At 49.0% G+C, this 12331-nt stretch overlaps 1 protein-coding gene across 3 annotated transcripts in view; it reads right to left on the bottom strand.

The window, feature by feature from the left end:
- Positions 1-12331, bottom strand: part of PIBF1 (progesterone immunomodulatory binding factor 1) — an 848309-nt gene that overhangs the window by 562315 nt on the left and 273663 nt on the right. The gene's annotated exons all lie outside the window — the stretch shown is intronic.

Below are 12331 nucleotides of genomic sequence, written 5' to 3'. Positions count from 1 at the left end.
AGTGAGAAACCAAAATGGCTGTTTGTCACTACCAGGACATGTCACACACTTAAGGTACATGTCCTACCTTTCACCTACAATTTACCCTGCCCATAGGGCTAGCTGGGGTCTACCTTAGGGGTGACTGACATGCAGTAAAAGGGGGGTCACAGACGTAGCACACACTTTAGGTGCCACGTCACAGCGGCAGTAACACTGCACGCGCAGACCTGCAATGGCAGAGGCCTGAGATAGGTTTGAAAGGCTACTTTGGTGGGTGGCACAATTAGCGCTACAAGGCCACCAGGAGCATTTAATTTACCGGCTCCAGGTATCTGAGATACCACTTTACAAGGGACTGACAGGTAAATTAAATATGCCAAACAAGCGTAGACCAATATGACCATGTTTACCACAGAGAGCACACACACTTTACTCTGGACAGCAGTGCTAAAGTGCCCAGAGTCCTAGAACCACCAACACCATGTCAGAAAAAAAACTAGGAGAAAGGCAAAAAGTTCAGGGATGACCCTGCAAAAAGGGCCAAGTCCAACAATGTTTAGCAGCTCCCTCTCTGTAAAAGCAATGCCAGCTCCCGCAGGAGGCGGGGAGCCGGTAGGTACCGAGGGGGCCGTGATGCTTCCCCCGAGGTCCGCAACAGATGAAAGTGGGGGCCATCGGTGGGACCAGGGCACCCAAAATAAAGGCTCGACTCCGGGGGATGGGGTCCCCAGGTCCGAAAACAGCCTAAGAGAGGGGGCTGCGCAGCTCCCCTCCCCTTATTATTATTATTTTTTTAATAAAATAAAAAGGCCGGACTCAGGGGGCTCGGGTTCCTGGGGCTGAAATCAGCCCAGGAGAGTGGCCGTGCGACCCCCTTCCTTTAATTGTTTTTGAATATTATTTTTTTTTATAGGCCGGGCCCCAGGAGACGATGTTTCCAGGGCCAAAACCGGGCCAGGGGGGCCATGCGGCCCCCAGCCCGTAATTAATGAAAAAAATGTTTTAAAAGGCTTGACCAGCAAGTCGTAGGCCCCGCCATCTTTTACCACCACCCTACAAATGCGCCTCCTGGTCGACTACTGGTTGTGGGATGAAGTTCTCTTGCATGCTGAGGTACCTTGTGGGCCAAGAAGCTCTCCTGTTACCTCCAATAACTCCCATACAACGGGATTCCTGAGAGCTGGTCAGAGGCCCCGCCCCTTTCTCCACCACTCTGCAAACACGACTACTAGTTAAAACATCATTGAAATGCACTTAAAAAAAACAAAGGTTACAGGAAAGTTAGAGTTCGGACATAACATTTAATAACTGTAGAAATTCACTTAAGAAAACCAAAGATTACAGGAGCGTTCTAGTTAGGAAATAGAAACCTTTATAGTTAACTGAGCGAACTATAACTTACACCCCTGCAATGCACTGCTTATGACCTCACATATTACATCACTCATGACATGGTCAGTTACATCACAGGTCAAAGCGGGAAGTAACCACGCTGCTTGGATTGACAGTCACCATGGCTTCAGGAAAAAACAAAGCAGGTATCGAAAGGCTTACATGGTCCAGAGCATTAAATCAAAGACTGCTTGCAACATTGCACCAATTACCCACTGCTCCCTGTCCCCTGCTGTCACCCTTGTCCACAGTCCTCTCTTTGGCCATGACGTCATGATAGGTGGAGTGAGCATGCACCCCTGCTTTTATAAAACCTCTCTTTATATTCTGTATTTTTTTCTTTTATTTTATTGCTGAGAATCTTTATTGAACAAGCCTAATTGAATACAGAAAGGTACAGAATGGAAGATCAATAGCACTTCACAGTGAGCGTATACAACATGTGGTCATCATATGAAACTATGGACTCTCGAATTTGTCCCCATAGACACATCAATAAGTTTATATTCTGAATCTTATTGGGATGCAAATGTCTAATTAGTTAGATGAAATAATACCATTTGAATTTTGATTATAGGAGTGTACGGTGTTTGTGTCAGGGGAACAACCATCATTGAAATGATGGGGGTCGGGGGTGCACACAGACCAGATGTTTATAAAATCTATGGCAGGGCCGTGAGAGCGCTGCATTCAAGTTCCCCATATGTTCTTTTCTAATGTACATTTGTGTTATACCAGTGCACCTTCCTGCCAACGGTTCATTGTTTACTAACGTCAGAGGCTGGCATGTCAGGGCGGAGCATATTTTGTGATGCGTTGGGTATCAGGTCGATGAGTGCTGTGTCCCTCGCAAAAACTGTTACAGCTTTGTTGAACAATTTGTCACAATTGGCTTTGGGCCTTCCATTTGGAGAATTTGGAAAATCGCTAGCTCTTCACTCAAATGCTCTGTATCCAACAAATGCGACACAGGTGCCTGAACAATAAGTCACATGCTTTTTCTATATCATTACTCTCCCCTCGCAAGAATGTCTTATTTTTTTGGTCATCATTTTTGATTTTCTATGAAAACACAGCATTACAATGCCCCATTGAGTAACAGTAACAGAAAAATAATGACGAAACGAGCGGTTGTTCAGGTTTCATTCCTAAGGAAGAGGCTAGCAAAACATATCAATGATAGATTGACACTTAAGTGCTGGGAGTGACGCAGGGGTAAGGAGGTGTGGCTTTAAAGATGGCAGAAATATATTTCTCTATGCAAGCAGACAAAAAAGTCTCTCTGCCGCCAACATTCCTTTAATTCTTGGTGGCAACGTTGTAGAAAGTAACATTTTTATGTATAGACGTCTTGCAGGTGTGCTTAGCTTGAGCCCTGATCTAAAGGATTTACGAGAATTTGAAAAAGCATTTGGCAGACTTTTAAGCCTGTGACATTTAGTTCTAAAGTATTTTACAGTCCAACAGCTCTTTGCAGTTCCTACCATACATACCTGTTTTTTTTATAGTAATTTTCTCTTCTAGCCTTATAAATACTTTTAGTGGCCTTCAAGTACATTTTCTTGATGCAGCTTACAGGGTTTTTTTATTGTGAGAAGAAATACTCACATTTGTACATTTATGACCCTACAAATTTCAGATGTTTGCAACATTTTATGGGACTTTTTTTCTTAAACATATGACCTAACACAGAGGAGGTAACTGTGTGACAGTGTTTGCAGCTGCTTTCTCTGAGTGAGGAGCATTAAGTAGTAAACTATTGATTAGGTACTTTTAATGGTGTAACCTCTAGTTAGAGAGACTTTAGCTATCGTCAAGTGTGACGATCACTCCTGGATGAGGAAAGTGATGAGTTGATTTGCCAGGATTTTGGCCAGTATTTTCACATCCCTTTTAAGCAGAGATATTGAGCGATTGGAAGAGCATTCATGTCTAGTTTACCATCTTTTTAGACGACCACTGTTATCGCTCTGCAGAGCTCACCAGATGGACTACCTTTCTTCTTTGCTTCCACAAACATGTTAAGCCAGAGAGTCCCTAGTGTGTAGGAACATCTCTTAAATAGTTTCTTGCCAGACTGTTGTGGCACGGAATCTTCTCCAACCGTATTTGGCTGATCACTTCCTCCACCTTTTCCAATGTATTTTTTTTTTTTAAAAACTTTTTTTCATTGAAAAAAGGCATGTAAACAATCATAGCACAGCAGTTGCTCATATGATCTATGGAGCACAATTTGATTACACAGCGAAAGCTCATTGCACAGTACAATATAGATGTCACCTGGAATCATATACTATCCGACTTCAGCAGTGTCATCCTCTAACCCCCTTGGTGGGTCACATATACCCCCACGAAATGTGTTCCAGGGCCCCCAAATGTGTGACCATTTCTTCGGGCACCCCCTGGAAACATAGATAGGGACCTCCGTCACCATACACCAGTCCATGTCCCTGGCCCAATCGACAATACTAGGAGGTATCGGAGCCCGCCACAGCCGCACGATATTCCGCTTGGCCACCATGAATCCCAAGGTAACCCAAGTTCTCTCTTTAGCGCCGAGATCCGTAGGCTCCCATATATTCAGTAAAATCAATTTGATGTTGCATTGTATCTGCTGTCCCAATACTTCGTCCATCATGCGTGCCACCCCCTCCCAATACTTCTGTATTGAAGCACATTCCCACAGGTTGTGGATAAAGCTGCCCTCTTCCCCACAATGTCGTGAACAGCCACTGTCCTGGGCATAGCCCATGTGGACCAGTGAGGGTCCTGACAAGTACGTCCTATGAAGGATCTTCAGCTGGACCAATCTGAGTCTAGAGGAGATGGCAACCTCACGTGGAGATGCCACAGCCTCCTGCCATTCCTCATTGTCCAGCCCAGCCACATCATGGTCCCATTTACTTCTCAAACGGATTAGGGGATCGGGCATGTTGTTAATGAGCTTCTTGTATATGAGAGATATAGCCCTTTCAGGCAGATCCCCGTCCAGTATCCTGTCTTCTAGCGGGGAAGACTCGGGGAGATCAACCCCTTTTGGGAGGGCTGCAAACAAAGATACCGGACCTGTTCAGAGTTGGCCATTTCATAGTCCTGTTGCAATCGCGAAAATAGTAGGACCTCGCCCGATTTCCATAGGTCCCCAATTCTGGAGATTCCAATAAGGTCCCATTTATCAAAACCCAGGGAACGAGACAACCGACCCAATTGGTCACAATGCCAGAGCGACGTGGCGCGGGTGAGTCTGCCCTCCCATCCCAGACTCCTAGTAGCATCCTTCCAAACCTGCACGGCGTGTTTAGTCGGTCCAGACAGGGCGGGTGTCAGAGATTTTCTATACAACGCCCCCTCAAAACTGCCCCCCCGGGAGGAGCCATCAGTCTATCTGAAACGCCAGGTCATCATGCCGCCTATATCTGCACTGGTTAATAGCAATGAGCTGCGAGGCCCAATAATATCTTTTTATATCTGGGAGCCCGATGCCACCGTCAAACCAACCCAGTGTTAGTTTTTGCGTGGCGATACGGGGAGGCTTCCCTTCCCAGAGCAAATCCCTCACTGCAGACTCCAGTTCCCTCATTCTGCAATGCATACAGCAAACGGGAAAGGGACATCATCTTAAATAACGACGCACACCCCAGAAGAGTCAGAGGAAGCAACTTCCAGTGCTGGGTATCAGATTTAAAGCGTGCAAGTTGTGGCCGAAGGTTAGTAGCATAGAGCCGGGACAGGTCTTTAGATACCCAGATTACTAGATATTTAAACCTTTCCACTGCCTCCGTCAGCTGGCAGCCTTGGGGAAGTCGGGGCAGCCGTCCACTAAGGACATAGAGCACCGATTTGGACCAGTTGATCTTGTAACCAGCGAATCTACAGAAGATCTGGAATATGTCCATTACTACGTTGAGAGATTCGCCGGGGAGGCTAGATATAACAAAATATCGTCCAAATATAGCAATATGCGGTCCTCTCATCCATGGGTCCATTGAAGGCCCCGGATGGCAGGGTCCTGGCGATCCACGCCGCTAGGGGCTCCAAGGCTAAGGCAAAGAGGAGTGGAGATAGGGGACAGACCTGCCTGGTGCCTCTACCCAGCGAAAAGACAGGGGATTCCCAATTATTAACTACTACCTGCGCCAAAGTTTGTGAATATAAGAGGCGCACCCATTTAATAAAATCCGGGCCAAATCCTAGCTTCTGGAGCACAGCGAACATGTAAGGCCATTCAATAGTATCAAAGGCCGATGCGGCGTCCAGGGACGCCACCGCGGCGTCCTCATCAATCGTGTCCGCCCTGCAAAGTACTCTGTGTAGTCGGCGGAGATTTAGAGAAGTGTTCCTTGCCGACATAAACTCAGACTGATCCGGGTGGATCAGGGTCTTGAGAACCCGCAACAGTCGATTGGTGAGGACCTTCACAAGGATCTTGGCCTTGCAATTAAGCAACGAAATGGGCCTGTATGAAAAACACAGATCCGCGGGCTTACCCGGCTTGTGAATTACAATGATAGTCGCCAATCTGTGGTCCTCAGGAAGGGTTCCAATCTCTTTACTCTCCCGGTACATGGCTGTGAGAAAAGGAGCAGTCAAGTTCGCCGTCAGTTTAAACAATTCTATAGGAATCCCATTGGGACCCAACGCTTACCCCCCGCGTAGGTCATGGATGGCCTTTTCCACTTCCGTCACTGTGAGGTCCTGTTCCAGATCGGACCCGTCATCTGCGGTAAGAACCGGTAGATGAATATCTCGTAATAGAGATAGAGCCTCCTGCTCTGAGTAGGTCGTAAGTGAGGTATACAGGGAGCGGTAGGGCCCTCCAAACGCATCCGCAATGTCTTGCGGAGCGGTAACATGGGAATGCTGGTAAGTGGCAATCTCCGCAACCACACGTCTTGCCCCTTCTCTACAGTCCAGCCACACCAGTAACATACCTGCTTTGTCGCCTGCATCATAGATTCTACTAAGTGTTTCTCTATATTGTGCTTTAGCCGCATCAGTGGCTAAATCAGAGAATTCTTTCTTCTTAATACGGAGCTGTTGACGCGTGTCCTCGGAGTCCTGTAGTCGGACGGCACGTTCCAATACCAAGATCTCCCCCTCTAAACGCACTAGATCCGCAGTCCTCTCCTTACGCTGTCCAGCAATCTGTCCCAACACCACTCCCCGATTAACAGTTTTATAGGCTTCCCAAAATGAGACCGACGAGCTGACCGAACCCAGATTCACCTGAAAGAACAGGCCAGATTCGTTCATTACTTTCTCCCTGACGGAGGGAACAGTGAGATACCACGGATTAAGCGGCGCCACACGGCCGATTGTGGGTTCCCCCACTTCCACCCTGCACATCACAGGCGAGTGATCCGAAATCTCCCTGGCCAAATGTTGAATCTATTTGACATTATGAAGTCGCTGCGTGGTTGTGAGTATATAGTCTATACGCGATATGCAGCGATGAGGCCCTGAAAGATGCGTGTATTGGAGCTCTTTGGGGTGCAAGCACCTCCAGACATCAGCAAGGCCCATGGCACCTAAAAAACTATGTATGCGTTTGCGTGAGATCGGCAGGACCTTTTGGGGCCAACGATCCATGGATACGGAAACGATGGAATTAAAATCCCCCCCCAATCAATAACCTCCCTTCCGGCAGGTTCAGGAGAAGATCACCAAGGTCGATAAAGGCCTGTGTGTGCAGGCCCGGTGGGACATACACTGATACCAGGTTCAGGACAGCCCCCTCCCAGACTCCGGATACCGCCACAAATCTTCCTAGGGGGTCCGTACGAACCGCGTCGATGGTCAAGGGGAAGGATCTACCGACAAAGATTCCCACTCCCCAGGATCCAGAACCAAAAGCGGAGTGAGCAGGCATCTGGAAACTCCACCTAGACAGGGCCTTACAGCCATTCTTCAACAGGTGAGTCTACTGTAGCAGCACAACATCGGGAGAGTGCCTCTTCAGGAATTGGAGAACTACCCCTCTTTTAATTTTGTCCCCCAGTCCATTAACATTCCAGGATAACAGATTTATTTTTTGTCTATGTACGGTACCCATTCCACGGTGTCCAAGGCGTGGAGTCCCCCAGTGAGGAGCACGTCAAGGGGGAGACAAAGAAAGGAGAGCATTACTTTCCTTTGCACTGTAGCCAATGAGAGCATAACAAACATTACATCTGTCGCAATGTGCATCCATGACCAATCGAAGAGGACATGCCTAAACCATAACAATGCTGAAATCAAACCACAAATGCAAACCCCCCCCCCCACCCCCACCCCCCAGCCCCATCAAGAAATCCCCCAACCCCCCCACCCTGCCTCCCTGCTCTGCGGTAACAAAACCTCGCGCCCCCCAAACTAGCAGAGTGCCTATCGCCCACCCTTCCAAAAACTTACGGGTTCGTGTAGCCGAACCGAGCACCAATCCCAAAGAGATGCGGTTATAACACTAATAACAATAAAACCTAACATGTTCATGCTAAGTGCATCGGCAAGGGCCCAATATACACCCAACAACGTCCACAAATAAACAGGGGAGCAAACAAAGTTCGAGGAGATCTGCTCAACAAAGTCTTTTTTGATATTCTAACCCAAGATCACTAGAGTCTGGCACATATATCGCGGACCACTCTTCCCGCACAACCCTCCATCTGTCTTGAAACATTGCACCCTCCAAAGGTACATACAGACCAGTTATTCGGCACAACCCGTCTCATCTCGCAGGCCCTGCTGTGACGAGCCGCCTCCAGAGGCCGGGGCATCGCCAGCACTCCTTTCATCCTGTGCCTGGTTGTGGTGGTGGCCCGCCGTATGCCACCCCTCCAGCCAGTCTCAAGTCTGGGGTGGTGAAGATCCATGATTTTCCCTTCGATTTCACCCTCAGTTTGGCCGGGAACATCATAACATATTTCAAGTTCTTGTCGCAGGGCACCTTCTTCACTTCCAGGAAGCTTCGTCGTTGCTGTTGCACCTTGAGGGTGAAGTCCGGGAAGAAAGTGATGTGGCTGTTCTGAAATTCCACTGGCGGGGAGGATCGGGCACACTGCAGGATGACATCCCCGTCTCGTAAATTGAAAATCCTAGCAAGGAGTGGACGCGGAGGGGCCCCAGGCCGCGGCCGGCCTCCAGGCACCCGCTCCACCGAGAAGAAACTGGAGAGACCCCGCGGCTTGAGGTAAGTAGTGATCAGGTCTTCTACAAAAAGGTCCGTAGAGGTCCCCTCCGCACGTTACGGCACCCCAATTATGCGGACGTTGTTGCACCTGGAGCGTCCTTCATAGTCATCCAGCTGCGCCTCCAGCCTTGCAGCATGCGCTTGCAGATCCTCTACCTTCTTCTGCAGCTCTGATGTGTCTTCAACCAGGAAGGACGCCTTGATTTCAACGTCTTTTAATCGCGAGTTCATTGAGCGCATATCCTCCCTGATATTAGAGACACCTCGGTGGACACCATGTCGATACGTGACTCCAAGGACGTGCGGACGGAGATTATGGCTTCCAGAATGTCCTGCAAAGTTGGTTCCTTCTGTTTCCCACCAGGCTCAGCTTTATCGGAAGAGGGCACTCCTCCCTTGGGGCTCGCGCTGGGTCCTCCCTCCCATGCGTACTTCGTTAATTTGGCCTGGAGAGCTGCCTTGGAGCTGCGCTCCCCCGCCATGATGTACACAGGTCTCACAGCTCAGACCTACGTGCGGCTGGTTCTGAATAAGGTGACTCACGGTCAACAGCAGGGGTCGCCAGTGCCTTCACCCCTGTGCAATACCGTCCGTTAGTGGCCGGCGCAGGGCCTTCGCTATTGCCCTCCCTAAACCCCCCAGCACCAGGACGTGATCAACTGGTCACCAAAGCCGCCTCCAGTACAGGTCCACGCCGTGTCCCTGAATCGGCGCCAGGGAAGGGAGGATCCGCTCCGCAGGGGGCCCCCTAGCAGTGTTCTGAGTTTGCTCCTGCGACGTTTAATGCAGCCAGCCGATCAATGCAGCAGTATGATGTCTCCAGGCAGCCACGGGGAGTCACCACATCATCCCGGCCAAACAGCCCATCACACAGTGTGCTGGGAGACAATAGGCAGTTCAGAGCTCCAATTTCCGTTGGTGCAGGGCCCCAGGTACACGCGCGCAGCTGTAGATTAAGTTCGTCGGCACAGCAGCCCTACAGTCAAGGCCCTGCACTGACCTCAATGCACTGAGCCACACGGAGTCGTCCTGGCAGGTCAAATGGTCACCCAACTCTGGAATTCACACTCGGCCCGGCTCGGGGTCTCGACCCCACTCCAGCCACTTCACCAGGTCAGTCCACTGCAGCGGAGGCAGGCACCGCCGCCGTACCTGCGTGCCTCCGGTCCACCAATTTCACACTTGGGCGCTCGGTCCTCCTCCGCCTCAAAATGGCTGCTGCTCGCGCATTACGCGTCGCGGCCCACAGGACAGCGGCAGCCTCGATGCGGGATCACTATGCCCCCTGTCGCAGAACTTCCACGGGGCTCATGCAGCGCGTCACACCCCACAGAATGTCAGCAGCCCCAACCAGAGTCTCTCCGCCGGACTCCGTGGGGTGCCGCCCGCAGTCTCCCGACAGTGCAGATGACGGAGGCAGTAAGGCCAGAGGTGCAGCGCCGCTATCGGGATATTCAGCCAGCCGGCCATGCAGCCGCTTCTCCCTCACGATCGGGACCAATGGCGTAAAACGCGCTGCAGACTCCCCGCCACTCCCTCAGGGCCACCGGTAACATCAGCTCGTTCCGCAGCCCTTCCGATTACATGTGCTGATATAGCGGCTCCAGTTTAGGCACCCCTGACCGGACAGTTTACGGATTTTGTGCCCAGTCGGCGGAGCCGACAAACTAGGCAGCCATCTTCTCGCCTACGTAACAGCTTTATGTCCCACCTTTTCCAATGTTAGTGGTTTCTCTAACTGACCATGAAAGTCTTCTGTTAGTCTCAGTACTACTATTCAATAGAAAACTCAACTCCTGGTTAGCTGTTTCACCTCCAGTACCATATAGGTCTTAGTAGAACGTGTTGAAGGTCAGGACATTTTCCCAGCTCCATCCCTCACCTCAGTGCTTCCTTGTTCTGCACCTCCTCGACCCAGCCCTTTCTTCTATTTGTCTCTTTGTATCGTAAAGGTCAATGCGAAGTGGTCAGAAATTCTCCTCACCTCGAACTTTCTTCCTAAAATCCTTGGGACTTCCACCCCTGCGGGTGAATAAGTAATCCCGGCAGCAGTAAGAGTGATTGGTTCCAAAGAAACAAGAGAATTGGGTTTCTTTGAGATGCATCTATCAGCCGAAATTCCTCACAAATGTCTCCTCTCCCTCCTTGTTTTGACACCCTGTTCAGTCCTGTGTGACGTCCATCTTGTTATTAAAGTTGCCCCCAAGTCTGGAGTGTTTCTGGCAACATTTGAACTTCTGCCCTCCAACATTCTCTCTAGGTATGCAGGGGGAGAGGGGCGCAGACACTAATGAACATGTAGGATTGTCTCCCCCATTTGCCTGCAGCCATTGTGTAACAACCATTCATGCCTGCCCATGTTTTCATGTTTATAAAAGGGAGCGTTTTTCTCTCCAACACCACCACCCCCCTCGACTCTTCCCTTGTCTAGGAATCAGCATCCTGTGAATGTCATGTGCACCTAATGTAGAATCACTATATCTGGTTGGTGTTTTCTCAGACAATGTTCCACGACTCCCCATTTAATTCTGTCTCCCATCCCATTTGCATTCCATGTCATCAACGGGTCTCTTGTTTTTGTCATTCTGTTTGCCTTGTGCATCTCTTTTTCTCTGCGTAGGAACTGACGTCTGCCCTTCCGCCCCTTGTGAATCATCACACTGGTAATGCAAACTATTGAATCTGACCCCCTTTCTTGCCTCTCTCACAATTTCCCAACATGAATTTGGACAACCCCAATTTCCAAACATGAACTTGAATAACCCCAATACTCCCCCACTTAACACTTCGATCCAGTGGCCATGAACTCCCATACCGCCCTCAACAATGGAAGTGTCTTAATTCCCACCCTCTATTAAAGCTGAACTGTGCCTTGTTTTAACCAGCCTTCCCTTTGAACACTCTTCCCTCCTCCTACCTTTGTTTGGAGCAACGTCACAATTTAGTTTCTAATCAGTTGGATCAAGCAACTACTGTCACTTATTGCCTGAGTATCCCCATCACCTTTGGCCTGGTCTTTCCTTTCTGCACGTCTACTCTGTCTTGACTTTTGCAGTTCTCTTTGGGTCTGGTTCCTGTCCCCTTAAGGCCTGCTTCTCTTTCCCACCTTTCACTATCTATTTTATTCAGGCCTCTTCTCTGCTCATTCTCATGCTTCCTTGTGTTTTGAAGAAGAAAACTCTTGATTTATGAAGGACTTTTAATTTGGTCAGGGATATTAGCATACATTGTATCTGCATGGCTTTCAGTTTCTTCTCACATTGTTAAAGGTTTTGCACTGCTTCCTTCTATAATCAGGAGAGAAAAATACATGGGCCAACACAAACTTTACTGTAGGAAAATAAATGCCCTTGATTTTTATGCTTTGGAGTACCTGGTTATTGAACTTTTACTGTGAGTAGCTCTCACTAACCGGGCCTCAGTCACTGTAAACACTTAAAATTAATTGAGAATGCTAACCTCCACTGCCAGGCATGCTGCTGCGCCGTTTAGGTAGGAGACTCTGGGTATTGATTTATGCCGGTTTACACACGTTTAGTAGGGAGTAAGACCTTTATCGGTGCTGGCACATATTATTTGGCAATGTTATGCAATGCCGTTTTTTACTGGCATACAGATCTTAAGATTGTTTGGAGGAATTTTGGCGAAATAGTTCCCCGCATTAAATATTATGTCGTTGGGGCTAGCAGTATGTTCTAGGTAGAGTTTTCCTGTAAAGTACACATCTTTTGCATGCACTATAAAGGGATGAGGAATTCCTATAGCACAACGCCCAGGACATATTGTTCG

Source organism: Triturus cristatus, chromosome 8 (assembly GCF_964204655.1).
Source record: "Triturus cristatus chromosome 8, aTriCri1.1, whole genome shotgun sequence".
In the NCBI taxonomy this organism is placed as follows: domain Eukaryota; kingdom Metazoa; phylum Chordata; class Amphibia; order Caudata; family Salamandridae; genus Triturus; species Triturus cristatus.
The sequence above is the reverse complement of the archived record's forward strand: the minus strand, read 5'-3'. Positions and strand labels throughout refer to the sequence as shown.